The sequence below is a fragment of the Hypanus sabinus genome, chromosome 18 (genome assembly GCF_030144855.1).
Source record: "Hypanus sabinus isolate sHypSab1 chromosome 18, sHypSab1.hap1, whole genome shotgun sequence".
Classification (NCBI taxonomy): Eukaryota; Metazoa; Chordata; class Chondrichthyes; order Myliobatiformes; family Dasyatidae; genus Hypanus; species Hypanus sabinus.
Window position 1 is genome coordinate 63,285,400 of NC_082723.1, and position 7,424 is coordinate 63,292,823.

Here is a 7,424-nt window from a genome sequence, read left to right on the forward strand (position 1 = left end):
ATTGAGGATGGATTTTGTCACCCTGTTGTGGAAACCTGAAAGAGTTCAGGAAAGATTTACCAGGATGTTAAATGTTTGATGGCTCTGGGTCTGTACTCGTTGGAATTCAGAAGGACAAGGGGGGGGGGAGATCTCATTGAAGCCTTTTAAATGTTGAAAGGCCTTGACAGAGTAGATGTGGAAAGGATATTTCCCATGGTGGGGGAGTCTAGGACAAGAGGGCACAGCCATGGGATGTATGAGTGCCCTTTTGGGGCAGAGATGTGGAGAAATTTCTTTGGCCGGATGGTGGTGAGCTTGTGGAGTTTGTTGCCACGTGCGGCTGTGGAGGCCGGGTCGTTGGGTGTACTTGAAGCAGTGATTGATGGGTTCTTGATTGGACATGGCATCAAGGGTTACGGGGAGAAGGCCGGGAACTGGGGTTGAGGAGGAGAGAAACAAAGGATCAGCCATGATTGAATGGTGGAACAGACTAGATGGGCTGTATGGCCTAATTCTGCTCCTGTGTCTTATAGTCTTATGTTGCCTGGACTTGGGCAACCTGAGTCACAGGGAGAGGGGTGTGTACACTAGGACTTAGTTCCCTAGAATGTAGGAGATTGAGGGTGTCCTGACAGAAGTATACAAGACCATGGAGGGTGTAGATGGGTCAAAGCACACCGTCCTTTTCCCAGGGAGCGGGTGCTGAAAACAGGAAAGCATACATTTCAGATCAGAGACTAGGGGACACAAGGGCAGCTTCTTCACACAAAAGGTGGTGTGTATTTAGAATAAGCTGCCAGAAATAGCAGTTAAAAGCTATCTAGCTAAGTACATGGATAGGAGAGTTTGAGAGGCCTGTGGACAGAATGGGTGAGCTCAGTGGACAACACAGGCTACATGGATGAGCAGGGCCAAAGGATCTGTTAACATGCTGTGTAATTCCAGGACTCCCTCAGAACATAACTTCCCAACTTATTCATCTGACCGGTGGAGGCCAGTGTGCCAAACGTCTTCTTCACTACCTTACCTACCAGAGTCAGAATCAGGTTTAATATCACCGGCATGTGTCGTGAAATCCAATACTTTACAGCAGCAGTACAATGAAATATATGATAAATAAATATAGGGGGGGAAATGTGTTACATTATATATATTTAATGGTTAAGTTAAAATAAGTAGTGCCAAAAAAACAGAAATAAAAAAGTAGTGAGGTAGTGTTTGTGGGTTTAATGTCCACTTAGAAATTAGATGGTGGGGTGAGGAGGGGGAAGAAGCTGTTCCTGAATTGCAGAGAGTGTGCTTTTATTGTACTGTCCTGCACTGATTTGTGCACTTTATGTGGTCCTGTGCAGGTCTGTAGTCTAGTGCAGTTTTTACATTGTTTTACATAGTCAAGTGTAGCCTTGTGCTGTCTCACATACTCTAGTGCAGTTTTGTGTTTCATGTAGCACCAGGGTCCTGGAGGAACGTTGTCCCATTTTTACTATGTACTGTACCAGCAGTTTATGGTTGAAATGACAATAAACTTCACTTTTAGGCTCCTGTACCTACCACCCAAGGGTAAAAGTTTGAAGAGGGCATGTCCTGGGTGGTGGGGATCCTTAACGACGGACACCACCTTCCTCAGGCACCAGTCCTTGAAGATGTCTTGGATCCAGTAGAGGCTGATACCCATGACAGGGCTGACTAATTTTACAAGTCTCTGCAACTTATTTCGATCTTGTGGAGTAGTGCCCCCTCCCCCAGTACCAGAAGGTGTTGCAGCCACTCATAATGCTCTCCACAGTACATTTGTAGAAGCTTTTGAGTGTTTTACTTGACAAACAAAATCTCCTCAAACTCCTAATGAAACATAGCTGCCGTCTTGCCTTCTTTATAGCTGCATCGACATGCAATAAGTTGCATCCAGGTTTTCTCTTCAGAGATATTGACACGCAGGAACTCACAAGCAGTGAAAATCTGCAGGTGCCACCCTTTACAATTTTGTCTACCTTTTATGTTGTAACTCATCCAATGCAATTTTGCCCTATTAACAGTCAGTCCTCACTCCACATTGCCCCTACTTGTAAATCTCCCTTCCTTTGTGCTGATTTGTCACCACCCTTGATTCAGCCAACAACAGTGATGTTGTCAGCAAACTTAAATATGGGAAACAGAGCAGGGGGCAATGCACACAGCCTTCTGGTGCACCCGGACGATAGTATTGAATGCTGAGCCGTAGTCAATGAGGAGCATCCTGATGTATGCATCTTCAGAATCAGGTTTAATATCACCGGCATATATTGTGAAATTTGTTAACTTTACAGCAGCAGTACAATGTGATACATGATAAATAAATATAGAGAGAAAAAACTAAATTACAGTAAGTATATATATATTTTTTTTTAATAAAGCTAAATTAAGTAGTACAAGAAATAACAGAAATAAAAATGCAGTGAGGTAGTGTTCATTCAGCAATTGGATGGCAGAGGGGAAGAAGTTGTTCCTGAATCGCCGAGTGTGTGCCTTCAGGCTTCTGATCCCTGATGGTAACAATGAGAAGAGGGCATGACCTGGGTGATAAGGATCCCTCGTGATGGAGGCCGCCTTCCTAAGGCACTGCTCCCTGAAGATGTCTTGGATACTACTTCACTGTAGAGATGTTCTAGGGTTGAGTGAAGAGCCCATGAAATGGCTGTTGACCTGGAGTGACTGTCGGCAAATTGGAGCAGTTTCAGGTTGCTTCTCAGTTAGGAGTTGACATGTTTCATCATCAACCTCTCAAAGCACTTCATCACAGTGGATGTAAGTAACTGGAACCGTCTTACCCATAGCTACTGCAAGATCATCATGGAGGCAGGTTACCACATTTTTCCAAGACACCGGTATTCCTGAACCAGGTGGGTACCTCCGACTGTGAAAGCAAGAGGTTAAAGATCTCAGCGAACACTCCAGCCAGTTGATTAGCTCAGGTCTTTAGAACTCAGCCAGGTACCCCAAATGGGCCAGATGCTTTCTGTGGGTTCACCCTCCAGAAGAATGCCCTCACATCAGCCTCAGAGATTGAAATCATGAGGTCATCTGGGCTTTGGGAGTCTGCAAATGTGCCTCCATGCTTTGATGGTCAAAGCAAACATAAAAGGTATTGGGTCATCTGGGAGTGAAGCCTTGCTGTCACCTATGTCGCTTTGGTTTCACTTTGTAGGAGGTGACAGCATTCATGCCCTGCCACGGCTGTCGAGCATCCTTCAGTGATTCAAGTTTGGTCCGCATCTGGTCCTAGGGCTTCTAGCTGGGGAAGACTCTGAATAACAAACACAAGAAAATCTGCGGATGCTGAACTTCAAAGCAACACACACAAAATTCCGGAGGAACTCAGCAGGCCAGGCAGCATCTATGGAAAAGAGTAAACTGTCGATTTTTCAGGCCAAGACCCTTTGTCAGACTGAACTATTTTGTTGGGACACACTCATCTATGGCTGTTTTTATAGAGTTCGTGACACTATGATCTATTTGTTCAGAACCTCTGAGGAGTCCTTGAACATGGCCCAGTCAAAACAATCCCGTAGCTGTTCCTCTGTCTCTCCACAACTACCTCTTTGTTATCCTTACCTCTGGAGTCTTGTTTTTTTGCCCTGAGTGTATGCAGGTACATGGTGGACAGCCAAATGATCAGATTTCTCGAAAATGTTCTCTAGGGATGTTAGGCATTTCTAATCATAGTATGATAGAAACATAGAAAACCTACAACAAAGTTGTGCCGAACACGTCCCTACCTTAGAAACTACTAGGCTTATCTATAGCCCTCTATTTTACTAAGCTCTGTGTACCTATCTAAAAGCCTCTTAAAAGACCCTATCATATTCACCTCCACCACCATTGCTGGCAGCCCATTCCAGGCACTCACCATTCTCTGAGCAAAAAACTTACCTCTAACATCTCCTCTGTACCCAGCACCTTAAACCTGTGTCCTCTTGTGGCAAACATTTCAGCCCTGGGAAAAAGTCTCTGACTATCTACACGATCAATGTCTCTTATCATCTTTTTTTTTTTGGAATTATGTGGGCTGAGAAGTGGCAGATGGAGTTCAACCCGGAGAAGTGTGAGGTGGTACACTTTGGAAGGACAAACTCCAAGACAGAGTACAAAGTAAATGGCAGGATACTTGGTAGTGTGGAGGAGCAGAGGGATCTGGGGGTACGTGTCCCCTGAAAGTTGCCTCACGGTTAGATAGGGTAGTTAAGAAAGCTTATGGGGTGTTGGATTTCATAAGTTGAGGGATAGAGTTTAAGAGTCGCGGGGTAATGATGCAGCGCTATAAAACTCTGGTTAGGCCACACTTGGAGTACTGTGTCCAGTTCTGGTCGCCTCACTATAGGAAGGATGTGGAAGCATTGGAAAGGGTACAGAGGAGATTTACCAGGATGCTGCCTGGTTTAGAGAGTATGGATTATGATCAGAGATTAAGGGAGCTAGGGCTTTACTCTTTGGAGAGAAGGAGGATGAGAGGAGACATGATAGAGGTGTATAAGATATTAAGAGGAATAGACAGAGTGGATAGCCAGTGCCTCTTTCCCAGTGCACCACTGCTCAGTACAAGAGGATATGGCTTTAAGGTAAGGGGTGGGAAGTTCAAGGGGGATCTTAGAGGAAGGTTTTTTACTCAAAGAGTGGTTGGTGCGTGGAATGCACTGCCTGAGTCAGATACACTAGTGAAGTTTAAGAGACTACTGGACAGGTATATGGAGGAATTTAAGGTGGGTGGTTATATGGGAGGCAGGGTTTGAGGGTCAGCACAACATTGTGGGCCGAAGGGCCTGTAATGTGCTGTACTATTCTATGTTCTATCTTGTACACCTCTATCAGGTCACCTCTCATCCTCCTTCGCTCCAAGGAGAAAAGGCCAATTTCACTCAACCTATTCTCATATGGCATGCTCCCCAATCCAGGCAACATCCTTGTAAATCTCCTCTGCACCCTTTCTATGGTTTCCACGTCCTTCCTATGTGAGGAGACCAGAACTGAGCACAGTACTCCAAGTGGGGTCTGACCAGGGTCCGATATAGCTGCGACATTACCTCTCGGCTCCTAAGTTAAATTCCATGATTGATGAAGACCAATACACCACGTGAACTTCTTAACCACAGAGTCAACCTGCACAGCTGCTTTCAGCATGCTATGGACTCGGACCCCAAGATTGAATTGAATTGAATTTCAGTTTATTGTCATTTAGAAACCACAACTGCAATGCAATTAAAAAATGAAACAACGTTCCTCCAGAATGATATCACAAAAGCACATGACAAAACAGACTACACCAGAGAATCCACATGACGTTTGGCAGTCCCCAAATCCAGAGTCCGGAGAGGCTGCTGTGTATTAATATCGCGCTACCGTCTTAGCGTGTTCCCCAGAAAGGAGCTCCAAACCCACCAGACAAAACAAGACTACCCAGACACACCAAGTCAGGAGACCAACTCTACCACCCAACAAACCAAAAACTAAAGCTACAAGACCCACACAAAACCACATAGCTACATATAGTTATAGTTAACATATAGTTTCAACAGTGCAGACAATACCATAATTGATAAAAAAAAAACAGACCATGGGCACAGTAAAATAGTCCAAAGATGTTAAAAGACTATAATTTTGAAAGAAACCACCACACAGTTTCCACAAGTCCTCAGGGTCCCGATTGACTCGTCATCCCATGCTGGCGGCTGAAGGGAATATCCCCGCTATGGACTTCCACGGCGCCGCCCGAGTCAGCCTCACAGACACAGCACACAGTGAAAGCGTCCCAACCGCAGCAGACTCCGAGTCCGTCGAACCTCCGAGCCTCCGACCATCCCCTCCGGCACAGCCTCTCTGAGTACCATCCTCTGCCGAGCGTACTACAACGCCCCGGCCGCTGGCAACGTGACCCCGAGGACTGGGGGCCTGTTCTTTCCAGCAGAGACCTGGAACTTACAACAGCAGCAGCAACAAAAAAGGCCTTCCTGGAGATTTCCAGATGTTCCTCCATGCTCCCACATCCCTTTTTCATCAGATTAGGATTGTGCATGGCACCCTGCTTGACAAATAACAGATATCAACTCCGGAGAGGCCACATCAAGCTGCGTCGTGCCGCCATCTTGAAGAACTGCCTATATCCTCCACACTGCCAAGTCTTACCATTAATACTATATTCTGCCATCATATTTGACTTACCAAAATGAACCACCTCACACTTATCTGGGTTGAACTCCATCTGCCACTTCTCAGCCCAGTTTTGCATCCTATCAACGTCCCGCTGTAACCTCTGACAGCCCTCCACACTATCCACAACATCTTCAACCTTTGTGTCATCAGCAAACTTACTAACCCATCCCTCCACTTCCTCATCGAGGCCATTTATAAAAATCACGAAGAGCAGGGGTCCCAGAACAGATCCCTGAAGCACACCCCTGGCCACTGACCTCCATGCAGAACATGACCTGTCTACAACCGCTCTTTGCCTCCTGTGGGCAAGCCAGTTCTGGATCCACAAAGCTATGTCCCCTTGGATCCCATGCCTCCTTACTTTCTCAATAAGCCTTGCACGGAGTAACTTAACAAATGCCTTGCTAAAATCCATGTACACTACATCTACTGCTCTTCCTTCATCAATGTGTTTAGTCAGATCCTCAAAAAATTCAATCAGCCTCGTAAGGCATGACCTGTCTTTGACAAAGCCATGCTGACTATTCCTAATCATATACCTCTCCAATCCTGCTTCTCAGGATCTTCTCCATCAACTTACCAACCACTGAGGTAAGACTCACTGGTCTATAATTTCCTGGGCCGTCTCTCCTCCCTTTCTTGAATAAAGGAACAACATCCACAACCCTCCAATCCTTCAGAACCTCTCTCATCCCCATTGATGATGCAAAGATCATCGTCAGAGGCTCAGCAATCTCCTCCCTCGCTTCCCACAGTAGCCTGGGGTACATGTCATCTGGTCCTGGTGATTTATCCAACTTGATGCTTTCCAAAAGCTCCAGCACATCCTCTTTCTTAATATCTACATGCTCAAGCTTTTCAGTCTGCTGCAAGTCATCAGTGTAATCACTAAGATCCTTTTCCATAGTGAAGTATTCATTAAGTACCTCTACTATCTCCTCCAGTTCCATACACACTTTCCCACTGTCACATTTGATAGGTCCTATTCTTTCACATCTTATCCTTTTGCTCTTCACTACTTGTAGAATGCTTTGGGGTTCTCCTTAATTCTGCCCGCCAAGGCCTTCTCATGTCTCCTTCTGGCTCTCCTAATTTGCTTCTTAAGTTCCGTCCTGTTAGCCTTATAATCTTCTAGATCTCTATCATTACCTAGCTCTCTGAACCTTTTGTAAGCTTTTCTTTTCTTCTTGACTAGATTTATTACAGTCTTTGTACACCATGGTTCTTGTACCCTACCTTAACTTCCCTGTCTCATTTGA